This window comes from Oryx dammah, unplaced genomic scaffold (assembly GCF_014754425.2).
Source record: "Oryx dammah isolate SB20612 unplaced genomic scaffold, SCBI_Odam_1.1 HiC_scaffold_17, whole genome shotgun sequence".
In the NCBI taxonomy this organism is placed as follows: domain Eukaryota; kingdom Metazoa; phylum Chordata; class Mammalia; order Artiodactyla; family Bovidae; genus Oryx; species Oryx dammah.
The window spans coordinates 64520597-64542535 of NW_024070201.1; the positions used below are offsets into that span (position 1 = coordinate 64520597).

Below are 21939 nucleotides of genomic sequence, written 5' to 3' on the forward strand. Positions count from 1 at the left end.
CCAGCAACCCTTTCATAAGGTCACAGTGCTCAAAATAAACATGAAATTTTTTTCTCAGTTTTGACATAAAAAGACATCATTTTTCAGCAAATGTCACTGTGGTTTCAAAGCCTAAGTGTGATGTGTGAACAAGCCCATTTGTAAAGTATTTCCTGCTCAGCCATAGGTTGAAATTATGCAAGCCAGTGAGTCCTGAGAACAGCTGCATCAAATTCTTAACACCTGCAAAAGAAAAACAGTTTTGAAAATAGTTCTTCATTGTTTTTAATTTGGGGATCAGTTGGCTTTCTGTTGTTTCAAACTCTGAAGGACCCTCCAATTCACTAAACCTTCAGCTGGAAAGAGAAGTGAGAAACTGAAAAAAACGTTTACCAAATCTAAGGTAAAGACTTCACTGGAATTATATTTCCATTAAGGCACTTAACTTCTGGAATCGGCCTGAGGATTGTCCCTTCAAGCAATGACAGAAGTCCCAGGCTCCAGTCCTCCACTGAGCCCTAGAATCACCCCCTTGGCATCCTGGTAGAGTTTCTTTTCGTGGGGGTGGAGGTGGGGGGCTGGGGTGGGGGTCTCCTCTTGTGTGAGGGAAGCGCAGCGCCAAGCTCCCATGACCTGTTGCATCCTCTCCAGCTTTTCAAGCGTTGCATTTCCTGAAATTGTTGCGCTGGATCGAAGTGCAGGCGACCCCTTCCCCTTGCACCACCCCCCCTCCCTAGCCGAGTGAGAGTTGCTGCTGGGGAGGAGCAGTGGGATGGGCTGAGGTGGGGAGGAGCAGTGGGATGGGGTGAGGTGGGGTGCGAGCTGCTGGAGAGAAACTAAAGCGATGAGCACAGGACAGGAAAAGTGGGAGGAGGAGGAGCGGGGGGCGGTGGGAGGAGGAGGGGGAGGTCGTAAGATGAGCGAGGAGGGAAACGTGTCACCAGCTTGGGTCCAGGAGCTCCGCCGCCACCGCCACTGTGGACTCGCGCCGGAGCGGACTTGAGGCTGGACAGGACCCCGCAGAGCCGGGAGAGGAGGGAGGAAAGGGAGCTGGGCACCGCGCGGTGGCGAGAGCCATCCAGGTCGCTTTTTGCTCGCGGGTGAGAAAACTTTCTCGGGAAGACCGGAAACTTTTCCCCGGGCGCGCAGAGTCGGGCGGAGGCGAGCTGCGAGGGTGCGTTGACTCGAGGTGACTCGGGAGGGGCTGGAGCCTTAGGGTCAGCAGTGGCACGGGATTGAGAACACAATCGCCGGGCACACCGGGCACAATCCAGCTGGGCTCGCGGAGGGGGCTTGGGGAAAGCGTTATATCTGGGGGCAACCGGGTGGGGGCCCTCGCGTGGTTAAGGGTCCTCGTATCCGACGCTGCAGGCGGGCACAGAGTACGGGGCTTGCGACCACCGTGGGGGGCCGGGGAGGGGAGGAACGTTCCCCGCGTCGGTGGCTTAGGATGGGCGAGCGACGCCGCCGATCCTAGGACCCAGGCTGTGCCTGGAGATCGAAAAAGAAAGTTTGCTTGTAAGTCTCTCTCGTTCTCCCCTTTGGCCCTTTTGAGGTGCAAATCTCAAGAGCTGCCCCTACTCGGGCGCGGGCGATTCGGCGCCCCCAAACACTCCATCTTTTCCTACTATGCCCCCTTCTTTTCGGAGAGAGGCTTGGGAGGGGAGGCCAGAGAAGGGAACCACTTTGTCCCGAGCGCCGCTGAAGTGCGCGCTCCGCAGACTGGGGCGGGCCGGGGAGCAGCCAGCGGAGACCTCGGCGGGGCGGGCGGCCCTCCTCGCCAGCCGCATCCCCTCTCCGCTACCTCTTTCCCGCCCGCCCTCGTTTTGGAGAGGCTTTCCTCTGTGCGCCTACTGTGCGCGCACGCAGAACTCATTGCGAGCACAGGGGGGCGCTCTGGAATCTTCACTCCTGCCTCTCGACTCTGGTTCCAGCTTTCTTCCCCCTTTAACTAGGGGCGGCCGCCCAGGATCAGACCAGGTTCTGTGCTTGCAAACCGTGCTTCAGGAATCGGCTCTGGGGTGCCTCCCTGGTTGGCAATAGGGTTTTCCCCTGTTCTACCTAGCCTCCGCCTTGGGTCACATGCCACCGCCTCTTCCCCCGCGGTGCCGGGAGCCCGCGTTTTGCTGGTCAGCAGTAAGGCGGTGAGTATTTATAGACACCACTGCAGTCCTGCGGTATGCAAGGTTTCAATTACTACGATGCATCTCACAAGACGGAAGGCTCACGCGAGGTGGCTCAGAGGCACATCTGCTCCGGAGACCCACTTGGTAAAAGTTATGGGCTGGAATCTCCAGACATTCCTGCTGGGTAGAGTTCTAGACCTATTGCCCACACGGTGCGCAGATCCAAACGACCCATTGCAAAGGACCAAAGCGGTCAAGGACACCAAGTCCAGATTGTCTCCATCTTCTGCACCACCACCCCCCGCCTCTTTCCCCACCAATGGGTGCTTGCTGATCAAACCTCAGAGGTGGCCCTTTTTACTTCCCTTTAGTGATCCTGACCACTGTGGGTGCTAGTCATGACATTTCACTGGCCTGCATGCTGCAAAATGTGATGGAACTGTGCTCTAGTAAATTGCTGGGGGAGCGGGGCGGGGGAGGGGGGCGCGGGCGGGAGGCGCCGTAACTGACAACAGGAACAGCACCTGTATCAGAAAGCTAGACGGCACTTGCGAACTAATTTAGCCACATTTTAAATTTAGTCTCTTGTGAGCTTCCTAGTAGGACTAAGAAAAGTGCAACACTCCTCTCTGTGGAACCTGGCTGGTGGGCCTTCTCTGGTTGTATTGAGCCCAGGAAATCTGACCAAGAGTGCTGTTCAGTGTTTTTATAGAATGTAGCAGATAAGGGCAACAATGCTTGGTTAATCCACAAAGTTGTCTTTGGTTTTATTCAACCCCAACCATCATCCTTTCAGTATTCCATTGACAATTAGAGCCAGAACCGTCAGTAGTGTAAAAAAGAAAGGTATTAGAAATAAGGTTGTTTGACCCGGTTATTTCTTACGGACTTAGTTTAAACAAGCTTATTTCTTAATGAGGAGACTTAATTTCTTTCAGATCCAGAGAGTCATGGTTGTGTTTTTATTTCACATGGGTAAGATTTCAACAATGGTCTGTGTTTGAACATTTCAAAAATCTTGCCTTTATTTTATAAAAGGGGAGGGGGATGAACACCTCTTGAAGTCTTATTATATCAGACTTTGCACTAAGAAACTTTGATATATACTCTGCACCCAAAAAATGAGGAGATAAGTACTACCATTTCCACATGACATAGATAAGTCCACTGAGGCTTAGAGGGCTTAAATTTGTCCAAAGTCATATAACAGGGAAGAGTCAATTTTGACTCTTCCCTGCTAGATCTATTTCTTTTGTTATTGTAATCACACATAATGGCCTGTCTCTGAGAATCCTGCCCTTCTTGACTGTTAAGCTGAAGTGCCTTTATTCAGAACTCCTCCACCTGTATGTAGATGGCAGGAAGGAAGACATTAACACATCGCTCTCTTTGAGGCTTGCTACTCTAGGAGATACTTGCAAGATTAAGTGGCCTTTTTAGTTTGTTTCTTCACCGCCCCCCATCACTGATGCATAAAAGAATCTGGCATCCAGACTGACAGGATGGTTATTTTGAGACATTAGTCTGCCATCTTGGTCAGGCGACTTTCCAAATAAAGTCGTGTTCCTTGCCTTAACACCTTGCCTCTTGGATTCACTGCCCTCTGTGCAGCAAGCAGAGCGAGCCTGGACTCAGTAACAGGCACACACACCCTGGAGTGGAGAATGGGTTCCAGATCTGTTATTCCAGCCTTGAAGTGCCAGCCATCTCTGAAGATGTCTTTCCTTTCAGGGCCTCAGTTGTTGATAAGATCATTTTATAGTTGATTAACTGGTGGCTTTTCTCTTTTCTTTCTTTTAAATATCATAGAGTGGCTCACTGGGGGCCGGGTGGGGTGGGAATCCTCATCTTTAAAAACCATCGCACTGGTATTTGAAAATTTCATTCTGGGGATCCAGACCTAATGTCATAATCTTCACTTTGTTTATTAACAATGTACGTGCAGTATTTCGACCATTCATCTGTCGAATGGAAATCAATAAGGACTTTGTGGATTTCTTAATGCGTTCTCTATTCTAGGGAATTTGTAGGTGTGCATGTGAACAGTCTCCTGTGGTCATTCCTTTTGTACTGCTCTTGTACATGTAGAATACTCAGAAACTTGAATTGTAGCCTTTTTTCATCCCCCCCCCTTTTTTTTTACAGAGATAGATTGATACAGAATTGATGTGGGAAATAGTGTGAGGTCTTCTGACAGATCTCTACTGTGGTGTGTTCATCATTTAAAGTTTGTTCCCTAGAGTTCCCTCTATATATGTGAAACTAAATTCTTGCTAAAAGCAATGCTTATAGAAACTATCATTTGTTAACCGTTTATTATAAATTAATATTTCAGTGGCTGAGTGTTGGGAATAAAATATTTTGTGGGTTTTGTACAGGCTATGAGTTTAATAATTTGGAAACAGAGACAGTGGTACCCTGATGAGCAGAAGGTACTGTTTTACAAGGGAAGAGTCCCCTTTGGAGCTAAGAAGAAGGTTGAGTGATGCTAAGCAATGACGGGGCATCAGGGGTGAACTTAATTCATGGTTTGGGCAGGGGCTGGAGATTCAAGGTTTACCTTAAAACGTACAGTTAAAGGAGCCAACTTATTTACTGGGCAGTTACTGGCTAGGTTCAGTCATGGCAATGTTATTTGAACCTCTCAACAATCAAGCAGGTGAACCTCTCAACAATCAAGCAGGTAGATATTCTTTTCCTGATTTTAAGATGTGAAAAACAAAGACTCAGAGAGGTTATTTACTTTCCTGATGTCACACAGCTATTAACTCAAGCCCCTTGTTCTTTCTAGTGTATTCTGATATGTGTCCTTGAAGGCCTTCCATGAAGAACCTAGGATCCCAGGATCTCAAGAAGGTCCTAGTTGTTCACATGGAAGTTTCTGAATCAGAGCAGTGTGGTCGCATTAAAATGAGAGGACAGGGACTGGGTGAACATTGGAGGAACCGAAGGGACAGTGTGGGTAATTCTGAGAGTAGTTATTCCATGGAAGGAGAGAGGCCCAGAAGGTGCTGTGACTGTAAGAATTACTCGTGCTGGTCTGGCAGGGGCTGGCTGTCTCCCTGGTGGGCAGGACCTGGTGATCAGCCTGCCCAACAGGTGCTGAAATGGGAGAATGCAGGAGGAAGTACTGCCACCTCTCTTGGCCTGGCTTCTGCTGTGAAGAAGCCTCGTTAGAAGCCCCAGGTTATAGCCAATTTAAATTAGGGAGCCCCAGACTTGTTTCTATTTTAATTGGACTTGACTCTTTGAGGTAACAGTCACCCAGTCTCTCTCTCTTTAAATATTCTTTTCTTATGCTTTGCCAGTTTATGGCCTTTGTAGATCAATCATTGGATTCCATTTAGACAGAGAGAGAGAGAAAAAAAAAATAGTAAAGGTTAGTGATTACCTAAATTGGATTAAGTTCTGTCTAGCAGCCGTTTAAATAAATACTGCTTGCTCTTTAATTACTGTCAACTAGGAATTTAAATGGTCTATTAAATTTAAGCTGACTTTCCCGCCCCCGCTCTGATAGTTCCAACTCCTAACATATTCTGGTGATTTGGGGGCTTTTTAAATATTCTTCAAATGTGTGGAGGACATTCTCTCTCTCCTCCCTTTAAAAAATATTCCATTTCTGTAGCAGGATAATAAATGATATTATTATAAACTGGCTTCGTTACGAAGCAGAAGCCAGCAGCCTGGTTTAGCTGGCTCTGTGCTGATTGGAGAGCAAGTCAGTTATCTGAGTTCTTTGTCAGAAATGTGAGGACTGCTCTGTGAGATTTTGGGGATGGGTCATGGCTTGCTCATTTTTCTCTGTAGTTAAAGGTTAGGTTTAAAATGAAAATCAACCACCTTTACTCTGTGTAAGCTTTCAGTCAAAAATATGAGTGATCTTTTTGGAAGCAGGTGGTGTGTATGCTTTGAGGCTAGGTCTAGAGTGAGCTGGGGTCTTCCCTGGTGGCTCAGCAGTAAAGAATCCGCCTGCATGCAGGAGCCACAGGAGATGCAGGTTCCATCCCTGGGTTGGGAAGATCCCCTGGAGGAGGAAATGGCAACCCACTCCAGTATTCTTGCCTGGAAAATCCCCATGGGCAGAGGGGCCTAGCTGGTTACAGTCCATAGGGTCGCAAAGAGTTGGACAAAACTGAAGCGAGTGAGCAGGCACACACGCATGCACGCACGCACACACGCACTAGGGTGAGGTGAGTGAGCTGTCAAGGGCGTGGCCCTGACAGAGGTACCTCACTCGCCTCACCCTCTTCCTAGCCCTGTTGCGCTTATGGGTGAACTGTGCCCAGAGGGTCCTGGAGAGCCATGGGACTCACCCTAAGACCCTCTCCTTCTTGACCATGGCCTCTGGAAAAACCAGGTCAACATCTACCCCTGCCAGTGCCCAAACAGCCTCTCATAATTATTTGTAAGATTTATTTTGCATATAATCATAGGCTCCAAAAAACATGTACTTACCTCTAATTCTAAGTACACCTCACCTTAATTTTGGGGGGTAAATATGAGATTTCTCTCAATACTCATCGGTGTTCTGGTTTCATGTTAGCTGGCCACCACGCACCAGCAACACCTCCAGTTTCTTGCTTCTCTCCTCATTTGTTACAGAACTTTATTCAACTTTGCTGGCTCTTCTGGACGCAGGCCGAGTTCTGTATTTTGTTGACGGCATCTGTGACAACGGTTGTTTCTAGCAAATACTAGGATTAAGGGACCGCTTGGGACTGCCTTGGCCATTCAGGAACTAGAATGTATGTCCATTTAGCTGAGCCTGGGAGAATACGTGAAGGAATTTGTTTTTCTCTTCTTCCCAAGGACTAGGGGCAAAACTCCAGCAAGGACTCTGATGTGCGTCTGTATTATTCTGAACTAAGCTGCCTCACACCCTGTTACAACCTGCTGGTGACCTCAGCGGGTAAATCCTCCGTGTAAAGCCTTTTATGCTTGTCGTTGAATTCTAAATACTCCTCTGGAACGGGTTCAGCATTATTCCGCAGGTGTCATTGGGGGAGACCACGTCAGCTGCCGCCGTCATTTTGGAGAACTCTGCTACTTGCTGGCTACTGGAGTCCACCACTGTGGCAGCTGTGTGGCCACTTTCATTGTAAAATATCTGCCGGCAAACGTGGTGAGTGAACATGGTTATCCCATGCAGTGTTCTGAGATCATTAAAAAAAAATCTCAGCCAGCAGGATAATCAATTCCTTTCAGGCTTCAGAAAAGTCCCCAAGACACCCCCAAAGGTCAGTATCAACTTTGCAGACGAGAGAGTTGTACAAAGAGGCCATATGTTGGTCCTGGCTGGCATCTCAGAGATAGTGCAGGACAGAGATTTGAGATCTGGGTTGATCTGGATTTGAGATCAGAGATTGCTGTGGGCAAGCAGTCTGACCAGGGCCAATTGCTCACTGTTGCTGTCTACAAAATAACGCGATTGGTCTCCTGCGAAGGTTCCTTCCTGTGCAAAAATTCCGACATGGCCAGGGAAGCCTGGTCTAGGGCTGCGCTTCCTCAGGTATATGCAGATCACCCAGGGATCTTGTTAAATCACGGAATCTGATTCAGTGGGCATGTGGTGGGGCCTGAATGTCCAACAAACTCCCAAGTGATGCCGACTCTGCTGATTCTTAGGTCTCAAGTTAAGTAGCCAGGCACTAGAGTCCGACCAGGGTCTCAACCTTATCCATATCGACCCTTGGGGCTGGATAGTTCTTTGTCATAGGAAGCTGTCCTGTGTGCTGTAGAATGTTTAAAAGCATCCCTGACCTCTATCGGCTAGATGCTTGTGGTACCCTCCACACCTCCTCACATTATAGCAGCCAAAGATACCTCCAGACATTGCTGAATGTCCCCCTCGGGAGGAGATGGGGGCAAGATCACCCTTGGTTGAGAACATTAGTTTTTGCTAGACCGGTGTTGTAAAGGCTGGCTGTACGTCAGGATAGCCTGGAGTTCTTCTCTTTGAAATTATGCAAAAGTATTCGTCCCAGACTTGAGTCCTGGTGCTATTGGACTCAGTTATGAAAGTCCTCCCTTTCATAACTGTGGGACTGGAGACAAGTTCCTTCTCTGGCCTCTGAACCAGAAACTCTTTACTTCTAAAATAGGGATCATAGTGATGCCTACTTCTGAGAGTTGTTGGGGAGATCACATGAGGTGAATGTGAAAATGAGCTTTAGAAACTAGTCATCCCTTGGTATCTGTAGGAAACTGGTGCAGGAGGTCTCTCTTCCCTGGACTGAAATCCAAGGATGCTCAAGTCTTTACACTTGGTCCTCTGTATTCGAGGGCTCAGAACCCACAGATCCCTAAAGCTGACCATATAAAGTGTTGTGCACGTGTCAGTACTGAGTGGTCCACCACAGGCCTCTGAAGTTTTATTTTACTGGTCCGATTATTTTTCCCAGGACTGGATTCATCTTCCTACAGGCCTCCCGAGTGACCATCACACTCTTTCCTCATTATTCCTCTGGCCCTGGCAGTTACTAACTATACTTGTTTTTCTGTAGCCAACTCTTTAAGGCAACGGGCCTCAAACTGGCAGCCCAGGGGCCAGACTTGGGCATCAGAAATGTCCTGTTTGGTTTGAGTCCTGTTTTGAAAAAAAAAAAAAAAAGATTATTTGCTCCAGTATTTAAAAATTGGGAGATTTGATATGTAAACCTGGGCTTCCAGCTTTTTTTTTAAGAAATAGAAAAAAGACTGAGGGTTCTCCTTAGTCTGCTGTGGCCACACCTGGGCCTCCAAGCCTGGGCATATTCTCTGCCTCGGGCCACTGCAGGCATTGAGTTGTTTGCCATCAGTGCTTTAGGCCTTCCTGTGTTTTTCTTTAATCACGACCAAATTCCTGTTCCTTTTTTCTCTTTCCTTTATTATTAATAGGACCACATCTGGCTCTTCTTTGTGCTCTGGATAGTGGGTGCTTACTGATATTTATTAGTGTAATATTTGGTCCCTTCCTTGCCAGATTTTAAAAGGGTACCTGTTGAGCTTTACCTCCAAAAGCTTGTTTTTTTCTTCCCCAAATTTCCTTCCCAATGTTCAGTGCCCATATTCTTTAGAGAAACAGACAAGAAAAAAAGAGAGCATGTATTTTTCGGGTGACCTTTCATTAGCTTTGCTTTGTAACTGGAGAAGGCGATTTAATCTTTCTGCCTCGGTCTTGTCTCAACCGTCCATCTTCAGTTACAGCCATTGGTGTAATAGTGCACTTATAGCATGACTTTTGAGTATTTCCTGTGAGCCCCTGAGCCCCTTGGGGGCAGATACTCTATTCTTCCTTGTCCCGAACCATTTTTTCCTACTCAGATCCTGGCACACAGCAGACCTTCTAACATGTGGTTGTTACATGAACTTGAATCGAACTCATGACCTCCCTGAAATGATCAGATCCCAGGAGCCCCTTCAGGCTGCTGCCTCTCTCCAGCGCTCTTTGCACTTGGCCCCATGACATGGGAGAAGAACCCCTTCCCTTTGTCTCCTTTTCTTAGGAGAAAGCACACCGTCTTGTTCCTGCAATGAGAGAGTGAAGCTAATTTTTAGTAAATCACACATGTTATTCTAGAGCACATTTCCCCACCCTGAAAACTCTTGCTGGCTGCCAGACAGTAGCTTCTGACCGCTCTGTCACCCCTCAGGGTTTTATGTATGTTCCATGTCAGCAATTACATCATGCGTGGTCAGTCGCTGCGACCACTGGTGTCTAGACTTTTCAGTTTATCATCTGGGAGGCACTGCAGAATCACTCTGGATGGCATTTATGGGCCACACCCAAACAATTTGCACTCCAAGAAACTTGATACTTAAAGTGGGGCTTTGAGAGGAATAAATAAGAGGTGTGGTTATTCCCCACAGTTTTGTTTGACTTGTATCACAGGAGGGGATTTTTCTGATGATTATATCGTGGTTGGCAGGCCTGGGTGATGATGCTGGAATGAAATAATTATTTCTAGATGGATCGGGATTGTCAGTGCTCTGAGTTCCGGGGACATTTTGCCAACCTTGTGAAGCAGAGAGAAACAGGCGCTTGCATCCTGTTTGTGCCAATATTTACTCTTGCACAAATTCGGACTCCCAGACTCTTCCGTCTGCGTCTGATTTCCAGCGGAGGACTGAGAAAGTTGTCTCATTCTTCCTGTTGAACTTTTTCCATAATCCAAACTTGACTCCTAACATTTTCTTGTTTGTGAGAATGTCTGTCTCCCACTGGTTTTTGTTTCCTACAAGTTGCAAAGGTGGGTCTTAATCCAAATAAGTGTGCCATGTCCTGCAGCCGGCGCCTTCCTCTGCTGTGCTTGTAGGTTCCACTGACCAGCAGGGAGACCCAGGACTTCTTGCCCACGTGGCCTAGGTCTAGTGATGCTAAGGTGGACCCCAGTTCAAGCAGAAGGAAGGGTATTTTTCTGGTCCCTTGTGTATGCTTGGCTCAAATGGGTGAAGAATCTGCTTGCAATGTGGGAGACCGAGATTCGATCCTTGGGTTGGGACGATCCCTTGGAGAAGCGAATGGCTACCCACTCCAGTATTCTTGCCTGGAGAATCCTATGGACAGAGGAGCCTGGCGGGCTGTGATGCATGGAGCTGTGAAGAGTGGGACATGACTGACCGACTAAGAGTTTCACTTTCAGAAATGGAACGGTTGTTCCACTTGCTCGTCTGGAAGTCCACATTTCATCCCAATATTCAACCTTATTTCCTGGGCGTCTTTTATGTGCATAGCACTGTGCGCATAGCAGGGTACAATGGCGAGCAAGTGCAGCCAGCTCTCACACGTCTTTAAAGAACTTACGTGCCCTCAGGGCCAGTCAGGCTGTGAACAAGTAAACAAGCACAATGACTTCAGCTCTCTCGAAGGGACTATGAAGAAATAAAAACCTCCTTCCTGTAAGGGACAGAGCTCACGGGCTGCCTGAACCGGGTAAGAAGCTGTTGGCAATGGTTGAGAAGGGAAGTATGGGAGGTGGGCCTGTGGCAGACCTGTTCTTAAAACGGAGGGTTGGGAGTTCAGGTCGTGGAATCAGGTGGGATTTGACTTTTGGTCCCACTTAGCTAGTCTTCTGGCAAGTTAATTCCCAGGCTTCAGTTTCTTCCTCTGCAAAATGAAAATAATAAAAACTGCCTCATTGCTTTAGGGCAGAAATGGACTGAGATGACAGTTGCTCACAAAGGCTCAGCATTACCCCACCATCTGGGCCAGCCTCTGATGATGGTTAGTATATTCCTACCAGCGCCAACAAGAGGAAAATCGTCATGGGAAGCAATTGATCTGGAAAATGGTCCCACTGTTCTTAAAAACGTTCGGGCGCCAGGTAGCTCAGATCTGGTTTCCTAGGTTGGCTTAGCAGGCTGTTTGCTATGTGTTTCTTTTAGTGAAATCTCAGGGGCTGCTGACTGGCCCTGTTTGAAGACTGTATCTGGGTGTGTATGTAGTGTAGAGGGGAGGAGAGGGTGCTTGTGGCTTCACTGAGGAAGCAATGATGGAGTAAGGGTGAGATAAGAGAGAGAGCTGGTTAGTTAAGAGGTTGACCAATTAGATGATACAGCAAGTGGGAGATGACAGAAGGCTGAGGGCTGGTTCTGCGTTTGCAGTGTGTCAGGGTCTAATCCCCCTCGTGGTCTGCCAAAGGGGGCTAGTTATGTGGGCCTCACAGGGTAGGGGTTGAACACATGGCCGGCAATGCTGAGAGGTTACCATGGCCATCAGCAAGTCTCTTACTTAACTGAGAAATCAATGGATCTTAGGAAGGGAAGTTACTTATCCAAGGCCACAGCGGCTGAGTAGTGCGGGTTTATGTTATACTCTGATCAGGCTCTGGGTAAAAAGTGTGAGAAGGCTGGTGGTCATAGCTATGACGGGATAAAATAAAGATCACGGACCCATATGCATGCTAAGTTGCTTTAGTCGAGTCCGACTTTGTGACTTTGTGGACTGTAACACACCAGGCTCCTCTGTCCATGGGATTGTCCAGGCAAGAATACTGGAGTGGGTTGCCATTTCCTATTCCAGGGGATCTTCCCGACTGACCCACGGATATCCTGCAGCCTTGATTTGGCAGGCAGATTCTTTACTACTGGGAACCCTTCCCATCCCAGCTGGGAAGGGTTATGTGAGGCCCCTAAGGTGTTAGTCTGCCTGGTGAATTAGTTGCCAACTCTTGCACATTGAGTGATTTAAACATTTTAATAGGTCTGGATTTGGGGCTTCTCTTGAAAACTTCAGATCTGGGACAGCTGGGCTTTTACCCTAAGATGGCAAAATCCAGATTGGATTGGTCTGTGGACGCCTCCTTGAACCTGGGTTGTTTCTGTCCACTCTTCGGGATGTTTTAGGCTCAGCCCTTCAGGATGGTTTGTGATGCATGATGCGAAGATGGAAATAAATTGGTTCTCCCCTTCATCTTTTCTTACCAGGGTTTATGTTTTGGCCCATTTATCCCTCCACAAGGCAGCTCCTGTTGTAGAATAAATGCTAAATAAATAAATTTGTGTTGAATGAATGAGTGGTAATTGATAGAGCATTGCCCTGGGGATCAGGAGCCCAGTTTGAATCCCGACTTCTAAGAACTGAGTGACTGAACAAATTGTATAAGCTATGTTGTATTTGACTTTTGAGAAGAGGAGGGAAGTGGAGGGGGAGGGGTCACTTGTTTTTACTTATTTATTTGAAAAAGTAATACATTTTCATGTTTCAAAATTTTAAAATTACATAAGGGTTCATAGAGAAAGTGCTCCCCCACTGAGTTCCTGCCACCCAGCTTCCTTCCTGGGGAAAACCAGGGTTACCAGTTTCTGGTCTGTCTTTTCAGATATACTTTATGCTCATTTAGTGAAATATGCAAATATGGTTTTTCATCTTTTTTATGTAGATGGGAGCCTAACGTACACATGATTCTATGTTTAGCTTTTTAATACGCTTTGTTCAGAGTGTCCCCAGAGAGCACCCCAGTCAGTGCAATGCAGTTTGTTGACCCTTCTTTCTTAGATCCCAGAGTATGGGAGACCGTAGTAGTCAGAGCCAGTCCTTGGTGCTGAGCATTTGGGGTCTTCCCGACCCCTGGCTGTTATAACGAAGGCTGTAGGAAAGCTCTGGTTTTAGAAACCACTCGACATGCCCAGAGTAACATCCCTGGAAGTAGTGTTTCTGTCTCTGAGGATACAACCTTCGTCATTTTGTGTGTGTTAGTCACTCAGTCATATGTGACTGTGACCCTGTGGACTGTATCTCACCAGGCTCCTCCGTCCATGGTATTCTCCAGGCAAGAATATTGGAGTAGGTTGCCGTTTCCTTCTCCAGAGGATCTTCCCAACCCAGGGATCGAACCCAGGTCTCCCACATTGCAGCCAGATTCTTTACCATCTGAGCCCCCAGGTTGGAGATCTTGTCAGATTTTCCTCCCTGGCAGTTGCCCCAGACTGCACTCCGTCAAGCCCCACACCATGACCGGATGTCATGTCTGGGAACCTGGGAGGCTTCATGGAGAACAATGTTCTATAAAAATTTAACACTAGCTCCAATTAGGGGGTTTCCCACTCTGGGTGAGGCCATGATCTAAGCTGCCTCATTTAATGCTAACAACATTGAGATAAATATCACATTCATTTGACAGATGAGGAAACAGAGATTCAGAGAGGTTGAGTCATTTATCCAGGTCAGCCAGCTGATACATCGTAGAGGTTGGATTTGAACCCAGGCTTGTCGGATTTCAATATTCGGATGTTTTCATGCAGTAATTTCAGTTCAGTTCAGTTCAGTTGCTCAGTCATTTTCAACTCTTTGTGACCCCATGAATCGCAGCACACCAGGCCTCCCTGTCCACCACCAACTCCCGGAGTTCACTCAGACTCACGTCCATCGAGTCAGTGATGCCATCCAGCCATCTCATCCTCTGTCGTCCCCTTTTCCTCCTGCCCCCAATCCCTCCCAGCATCAGGGTCTTCTCCAATGAATCAGTTCTTCGCATGAGGTGGCCAAAGTACTGGAGCTTCAGCTTTAGCATCATTCCTTCCAAAGAAATCCCAGGGCTGATCTCCTTCAGAATGGATTGGTTGGATCTCCTTGCAGTCCAAGGGACTCTCAAGAGTCTTCTCCAACACCGCAGTTCAAAAGCATCAATTCTTCAGTGCTCAGCCTTCTTCACAGTCCAACTCTCACATCCATACATGACCACAGGAAAAACCATAGCCTTGACTAGACGGACCTTAGTCGGCAAAGTAATGTCTCTGCTTTTGAATATGCTATCTAGGTTGGTCATAACTTTTCTTCCAAGGAGTAAGGGTCTTTTAATTTCATGGCTGCAATCACCATCTGCAGTGATTTTGGAGCCCCAAAAAGTAGTCTCTCACTGTTTCCATTGTTTCCCCATCTATTTCCCATGAAGTAATGGGACCAGATGCCATGATCTTCGTTTTCTGAATGTTGAGCTTTAAGCCAACTTTTTCACTCTCCACTTTCACCTTCATCAAGAGGCTTTTTAGCTCCTCTTCACTTTCTGTCATAAGGGTGGTGTCATCTGCATATCTGAGGTTATTGATACTTCTCCCGGCAATCTTGATTCCAGCTTGTGTTTCTTCCAGCCCAGCGTTTCTCATGATGTGCTCTGCATGGAAGCTAAACGAGCAGTAAAGCCGTCTGTAATTCGAGGTATTGGACTCCTCACCTGACACTTGTTTATGGTTTCTGTGTCTCCCAGCAAGATTGTCACTCTCTGGCTGGCTCATTTGCTCATTCGTCAAATATCTGTGGAATTCTTGCACTATACTGCACTCTGGGGATGCACTTAGCAACAGAGTAGAGACAGTCCCTGCCCTTATGGACCTCATGGAAACAATAAGGAATATTTCTGTAGTGATTTATTCTGGGGTCCACAGCCTCTGGGATCTAATGCCTGATGATCTAAGGTGGATCTGATGTAATAATAATAGAAATGAAATACACAATAAATGTAAAGAACTTGAATCACCCCCAAAACATCCCCTGTCCCCATCCATGGAAAAACTGTCTTCCACGAAACTGGTCCCTGGTGAGGAGGGTGCTCTGTGGGGTGGTGCGACCTGATTGGGGTGGGGGAGCCGGGGGAGAAGAAGTAGGACCTCTCTGAGCAAGTGAAGTTTAGGTGATGAAGGGTGTGCAGGTTTGAGCCTGGATAAGTGAGTAGGAACTATTTCACACAGAGGGCACAGCACATGCAAAGGTCCTGGGGCAGGAGAGAGCAGGTAGTATTAGAGGAAATGAAGGAAAGCTGGTGTGCAGAGTGAAGGAAAGTGAGAATGTTAGGATGAGGTTTGGGGATTTATTCTAAGACCTGTAGGGAGCCTTTGAAAGCACTGAAGCAACAGCTCTGTGAGCATAGCAGGCACTGGGGTGTTGCGTTCTTGTTCAAAGCAGCATCTCCATTTCCTTTTCTGTAAGATGGGGAAGATGATAGCACACAGGGCTTTCAAGCATTTTTTTTTTAATACGTTTATTTTTAATTGAAGGATAATTGCTTTACAATATTGTGTTGATTTGTGCCATATATCATCATGCATCAGCCATAGGTATACATATGTCCCCTCCCTCTGGAACCTCCCTCCCACCTCCACCCCATCCCACCCCTCTAGGTTGTCACAGAGCCCCAGTTTGAGTTCCCTGAATCACACAGCAAATTCTCATTGGCTATCTGTCTCACATATGGTGGTGTATATATTTCAATACTACTTTCTCCATTCATTCCACCCTCTCCTTCCCTCCTCTGTATGCACGAGTCTGTTCTCTATGTCTGAGTCTCCATTAACGCCCTGCAAACAGGTTCATTGGTACCATCTTCCTAGATTCCACATATATGTGTTAATATATGTTATTTGTTTTTCTCTTTTTGACTTCTCTGCATAATGGACTCTAGGTTCATCCACCTCATTAGAACTGACTCAAAGGCATTCGTTTTTATGGCTGAGTAATATTTCACTGTATATATGTACCGCAGCTTCTTTATCTGTTCATCTGTCAGTGGACCTCTATGTTGTTTGTATGTCCCAGCTATTGTAAATAGTGCTGCAGTGAACACTGGGCTACAATGAACATGTGTCTTTTTCAGGGCCTTTCTAACACTGACAGTAGGAAATACTGATATATTTAGTTTCAGCAAATGTGTGATATGCACATTTCCCCAAATGGGTGGTCTGATATTTTCTATTCTAATCTATATCACGAAAGGTTTGGGGTCAAGCCCCCCTGAATTCATTTCAAAGGCACCAAGATAAGGCATGTCAAGTGCCTGTCCCTTTCTTTGCCCTCAGTGAATATGCCATCATTCTCTGGGGTCATCATGATCAAGATTGCTCTGGCCATAGTTAAGAGAATGGATGGGTGGAGTTGAATGACGGTATCTAAATCCTGAGGGTGTGGAAGGTCACTGGCTCTTCATCTCTGTGTTCGTGTCCTAGGGGAGGAGCTTCATGCTGGGCTTCCAGCTTTCAGGGCCACCTGGGTGGGGGTGAAGGGGCCTATCAGATGAGCTGTCTGTCTGGTTTCCCTGGGAACGGGCTTCTCCTGTTTTCTGTTTTCTGGGCGGCCACCTCAGACTGAGTACCCAGTTTTGTTTGACTTCTTTGTTATTTACCCTCAGAATGGCTTTTTCCTGGAAGCCTCCGAGTCATTATAAGCCACCCACTTCTTTAAGTTTTGCCATGATCCTACTTCCCTTTTCAGAGCGGAGGGTTGGAGCCTTAGTACAATAGAATTTATTTGCATATTCCACTAGGTATACCACCTTCTTCTGCCCACTGGTCCAGCCCGTAGGCTGCCCCCCTTCCCTGTGCCCTCGCCCTAGAAGCCGAGAGGAGAAGGCAAGACACCACATTTTTCTCCAAGATACACATTGTGGATCCCGAGTTTCCAAAGTAACCCCATGCAATGAGCCTGGGGGAGAGCAAGGCCAGTGACAGCACCCAGGAGCCCTCTAACTGCCTCATGCTTCATGGACGCAGGACTCTGGCTTTCCAGATAACTGAAAAGCACCCAAAACTTAACTACTTAAATCATTCTAGAAGCATATTTTCCTAAGCATTAGCCTCATTGGTCCTTCATAGAGAACATCTACTAAAACACCGTGGTTTCTGTAACTCAGAGACTTTAGGCAAGGAAGGTTTTGTGATGGTGTCTGTGATGATGGTGGTGGTGGTTGTAGCTGAATTGTGTCCCCCTAGAATTTGTATGGTGAGATCCAGCCCCTAGAACCTTAGAATGTGATTGTATCGGGTTGGCCAAAACGTTCATTCGGATTTTTCTGTAACATCTTATGGGAAAAAAAACCAACAAGCCTTTATGGCCAATGTAACATTTTAAGATAGGGACTTTGAGGAGGTGACTGAGTTAAAACGAGCTCATTAGAGTGGACCCTCATCCAATATGACTAGTGTCCTTATAAGAAGAGGAAGTTTGGACAGAGAGACACCAGGGATGCAGGCACACAGAGGCAAGTCCGCGCGAGGACACAGGGTGGCTGTCTGCAAGGCAGGGAGAGAGGCCTCAGGAGAGAACCACCTTGCTGACACCTTGATCATGAACTTGTAGCTCCTGAACTGTGAGAAAATAAATGTCTGTCGCTTGAATCCACCCCGTCTGTGGTATTTGGTTATAGAAGACTGAGCAGGCTAAGATGGCAGCGGTGGTGGTGGTGGTAATAAAAATAAGCAATAGGTAGCAGATATCGTTCCAGTACTTTTGCCTGGAAAATCCCATAGACAGAGGAGCCTGGTAGGCTGCAGTCCATGGGGTCGCGAAGAGTCGGACACGACTGAGCGACTTCACTTTCACTTTTCACTTTCATGCATTGGAAAAGGAAATGGCAACCCACTCCAGTGTTCTTGCCTGGAGAATCCCAGGGACAGGGGAGCCTGTGGGCTGTTGTCTATGGGGTCGCACAGAGTCGGACACGACTGAAGCGACTTAGCAGCAGCAGCAGCAGATATCAAGCACTCGCTGCATACCAAGCCTGTTTTAAATTTTCCCTTAAATCATCTCAACCAGCCCCACACCATCACTACCACCACCAATCCTAAGTCGCCTGCCTCGGTTGGAAGTGGTGACACGGAGCCTGGCTCTGGCCCCTTTGGTCTGAACCTCTACAGCACGTGGGGTGGCACCTGCGTGATTCCAGGAACCATGCCAAGCTCCTCGTAGATCATCTGGCTCGTCAGCACCACAGCTCTCCAGGCTCCCGTGTTTTCGATGTAGACCCTGCTGTGCAGGGTGGGCCAGGGACTCAGTGGGTATATTCATTGGTGGTGGCTGCAGTAACAAACGCCCACAACCTTGGTTTGCTTTAAACAACAGGCGTGGGGACTTCCCTGGCTGGTCTAGTGATTAAGACTTTGACTTCCAGTTTGGGGGAGAATGGATACATGTATATGTATAGCTGAGTCCCTTTGCCACTCCCCTGAAACTATTACAGCATTGTTAATTGGCTATACCCCAGTACAAAACAAACAGTTTTGCAAAATTAACACATAGTGTTTCAAAAAAGGCTTAGACTTCCAATGCAGGGGATGCAGGTTTGATCCCTGGTCGAGGATCTAAGATCCCACATCTTAAGCCAAAAAACCAAAACATAAAACAGAAGCAATACTGTAACACATTCAATAAGGACTTTAAAAATGGTCCACATTAAAAAAAAAAAGTCTTAAAAAAAAACCGGAAATGTATTTTTTCAGTTCTGGAGTCAGAAGTTCAGAATCGATGTATCATAGGATCATACGCCCTCCAGAGACTCTAGGGGTGAATCTCGTTTTCTTTTTCACAGCATACCAACTTGCAGCTGCATCGGGAGAATCTGTTTCTTTCCCCTTTTGGCTTCCTCTGGTGGCTCCCAGCGTTCCTTGGCGTGCGGCTGTATCTCTCCCGTCTCTTCTCTGTCTTTGCATCTTCTCTCTGTGTATCTGTGTCTCCTCCTCTGTCTCCAGTCTCCTGCAGCCCTCTTATCAGGGTACAGGTAATTGTATTTATAGGCCCATCTGGATAATCCACACTAAGCTTCTTCTCTCCGGATCCTTGACTTAATTACATCTTTTGCCACCCGAGGCAATGGTCTCAGGTTCTGAGGACTAAGAAGTGACTCCATCTTTGGGGGCCAGAATGAGCATTGGTGCCAGAGTTTGCCTGATTTGAAAGCCTCTAGTGACCACTCATCCTTGAGAGCTACAGTCATTCCCGTTAATTAATGGTATGGTAACTGTTCCATTTGGGCTTCTGGGTGGCACAATGGTAAAGAAGCTGCTTGCAGTGCCGGAGACACAGAAGACATGGGTTTGATCCCTGGCTGGGGAAGATCACCTAGAGGAGGAAATAGCAACCCACTCCAATATTCTTGCCTGGAAAATTCCATGGACAGAAGAGCTTGATGGGCTACAGTCCATGGGGTCGCAAAGAGTCAGACATATCTGAGCAATTGAGCAGCAACCATTCCATTTAGGGGGTACCATAGTTGATTAACCTGCCCCCTCTGGGTGGATATTTTGGTAGTTTCCAATTTTTTGTTACTGCAAAAAACTGGCATATTTGCCAGTCTTCAGGACCATGTCACCATTTCTGTAGGGTACATTCTTAGAAGTGGAACTACTAGGCCAAAGGGCCAGTAATTCTTGGCTTGCTTCACTCTGTGACCAACCCCCACCCCACTGCCACCCAGAAACCACGCTGCAGGAAAGGAGTTGAAAGGCATCATGCCTCAATAAATAACATCCTGAGTCACCCAAGGCCCTAATGCGCTATGACCACCATGGGGGCTCAGAGACCTGGCCTGCTCCCAAGTGGAGTATTTTCCAGATGTTTGTGAGGTCGCCATAAGCCGGAGGAAGTGTTGCTATGTTCCCACTGCTGTCATTGCCTAGAGATTTGGAAATAACAAGTTATTTATTTAAGAAGCACTTATGAAGCATTTGCTGTTTGCCATGCACTCTTCCATCTAAGTGCTTTACAAATATCCTCCTTTTATCCTCATTCAACCCTGAGGTTGTCACTCTAGCTAGCTCATCTCCTGCAGGAGGTAACTGAGCCTCAGAGAGGTCAAGAGACTTGCCAAGGTCGCACAGATAGTAAGGGGTGGGGTGTCTAACTAAAGCAGTCCAAGCTTTCACCTTTCATTTTTTTCTGCTTGTGCTCCCTGGCCAGCGTCAAATGTGGTCTTAGTGTTCCATCCGTCTGTTTATCCATCTCTGGGGCAAGAGGTCTAAATTTTAATATGACATTCTGTGACTAGATGTTCCTGCCGAACTTGGTAGCTTCAGTTGTGATTCTCCTGGCCAGGCCTGGTCTCCCAGCATAGTGAGAGTGGGCTGAGGCCAGTCCATTAGGATAGGATGAGGCCAGTCATCAGTGATCTGCCTCCTAATAGCTGTGTGACTTCTGGCAGGTTGCTTAACTTCTCTGACCTTCAGATGGGGTTTGGTGACAGCGTTTGTCATCAGGTCAGGCAGGCAGTTGGTGTCTTATGAATTGCTAGTCTTTCTTCATTTTTATCTTCAGCAGTGCCCTTAGGCTTGAGGTTACAGAGATGAGTAAGTCTCGATCTGATTGCTGTCTTCAAAGAGCCTACAGAATGGCCTAGGTGGGGGCTGGGAAACTTTCTAGATCAGGAATGAGGGAACCTGAGTTCTAGCCAGTCCCAGCTCTCTCCTACCTCGAACATCAGACTTTGCTCTGTTCCTCTGAGCCTCACTTTTGCCCCCTGTAAGCGAGAGCCTGGCCTGGCTTCACTCCGAAGCCCCGCCTGTCTTGTGAGTTTCCGCCTTGCCCTGTTTAGGTCGGGATGAGCCCGGGTGTGAGGAGGCAGTGCCATGGCAGGTGGATACCGGGTGTGTCAGCTTTTCCCTTTTAGGCCCCTCTCGTCAACGCGCCCAGCAGCTTCCTCTCGGTGCTCTGGGGAGGCCTCTTGGCTCCAGCCGGAAGTAGGCATGGTGGATGAAGACAGCGTTGGAATGTCTGGATCTGAGGGTGGCAGGTTTTGCAGGGGACGAATGAGTCAGAGACGCTCCTGGCTGTGTGTTCCTGTGCGGCTGATGCGAGGCCGAGGACGCCCTGGTCATCATCCTTTTGGCTGAAAGTCACCCGTAGTTAAAAAGGTTGCGTATGTGGATGGAGCTGCCCCTGAGGCTTGCCGGATGTGCACACGGCTTGGAGCAGGAAGCCTGGCAGTGGGGAGGGAGGCAGTAACTGGGAAGTGGGATGGGGGGCAGGAGCCCGCCCCCGGGGTCCGCTGTGTTGCCCAGCCGCCTGGAGAAGTGGTGTTTCCGCCAGAAACCAGAAGACTCGAATGATGCCTTCTGCTCACCTTTCTACTTCCCTGTACAGGTGCCCCTGAGTGGGAGGCAGCTCCATCACCTGGAGTTTAGGATCCTCGTAAATGGAGTTAATATCCCATAATTACACAGATGAATTGCACTTAACAGGCCCATTTAAAGAAAGGCGGTGAAACAGAGTCTCTCTTAATCGTGTGACCTTTACCAGGCAAGTTAAATCCCAAAGCCAGCTAGTTTAAGGCGTCTGAAGGGCTCCCGTGGTTTTATTACTGCATTGCCCCACTCATTTATTTGCATAGATCTTTCCACCTTCCAGGGGCACTTGTGGGGTTATTGAGACCCTCTGAAAGTGAGAAGGCCTATCATGACTTCCTCAGCATTTATTGGTAAAGTTTAGTCATCATTGGCTCATTCTGAGAATGGGGTGAAGGGCAGACTGTCAGAGAAAGTGGGACACATTTAAAAAAATGTCAGCGGTAGGACGAGCCATTCCTTTCTTGGCTCCTGGTTTCACAAGTTCATTGTCACTGTGCCCACTGTCTACAGGGAGTGATAGCCCTGCCCGCGC

General features: G+C 47.6%; 1 protein-coding gene across 2 annotated transcripts in view; it reads left to right on the forward strand.

Annotated features, from left to right (window-relative positions):
* Nucleotides 1–827: 827 nt before the first annotated feature.
* The window catches only part of PRR5L (proline rich 5 like), a 78838-nt gene continuing 57726 nt past the window's right edge, over nucleotides 828–21939 (forward strand). Inside the window, exons 1-2 of one of the 2 annotated variants that reach the window (XM_040259024.1) lie at nucleotides 10709–11016; nucleotides 11231–11307. The gene's annotated coding sequence lies outside the window, so the exon portion shown is untranslated. Of the gene's footprint in view, nucleotides 1080–10708; nucleotides 11017–11230; nucleotides 11308–21939 lie in introns of those variants that run through there. The other variant, XM_040259023.1, reaches the window with a different exon arrangement.